Raw genomic sequence first — 1118 nt, forward strand, 5'->3', positions numbered from 1 at the left:
ATAAACAAGAGCCCTTGGTGACCTAGATTCCAAAGCCTTTAATGAATTGGTGTAATGAACATTTTGTTAAACTGTGAAATAGGTAGCAGTGGGGACAGTGTCCTCAGAGAATTGAAGATGCCACAATAACATGCAATGTAGGCCATGTGCACACAATAAAAATCTAATGATAAAGAGCAAACCTGCCTTTTCTCTTTACTTCCATTTTTCCATAACATTCATAGCCACCAACATAATGCAAGACCCCTTTTGTAACACTTATTTCACTTTAAGTAATTATTATTTACTATAAATAAAATTAAAATGTTTGGTATATTTTCAACATGAAGGTATTCTTTACATGTTGTTTCCAACTTAGTAGGTTATTGTAAAGCATAAAAATTATTTTTATCTGAATAATTTTAAATGTGCATCATCATTTTAGTAAACTATGTACTATTTCTGTTTGGAGAATTGGATCAAAATCTGAAGCCAATTCTAACAGTTGTAAATATGTTTGTGATTTCTCACTATTATAAAAATATGACTGCCTAGAAATGATTATATTATTGTACAATTTTAACTATAGATTTATATAGTTCATTTTTTAAAATAACTATGAGTGGTGATGCAAAATGCCTTCTTTCACAAATATCTTTGATTACTTAGACTGAAATTGAAATTTTCAGAAAGTATTGTAAAATGTTCAACTATTTTGTACAATCGAGTCTAATTTATGATAGAATTCTTGTAATCATATTCATTTTAATAGTGGACATTATAATTATTATTGTGTATATTAACACTCATGCATATTGCTAATGTTTTTATAAGATTGTCATTGTTTTCTAAGTGTGTGCATGTAATTTTCTTGACAGAGAATGACATGGTACATTTCAGAGAATATTATGTTTTTCTGAATATGTCTCATCTAAAATTTTCAAATTTATTTTCCATATTTTGTCCTTTCAAATGAGGTGTACTGTTATATTTAACAAATAAATTTTAATTAGATTAAAATTTTAATATTTATAGGGGTTGTATTGAATCTGTAGACCAGTTTGCTGAGCATTACAATCTTGATAATGTTAAATCTTCCAATTAATCAATATGTTTGTCTTTCCATTAATTTAGATATT

Source organism: Orycteropus afer, unplaced genomic scaffold (genome assembly GCF_000298275.1).
Source record: "Orycteropus afer afer isolate SDZICR_OR568_19922 unplaced genomic scaffold, OryAfe1.0 scaffold01059, whole genome shotgun sequence".
Lineage (NCBI taxonomy): Eukaryota > Metazoa > Chordata > Mammalia > Tubulidentata > Orycteropodidae > Orycteropus > Orycteropus afer.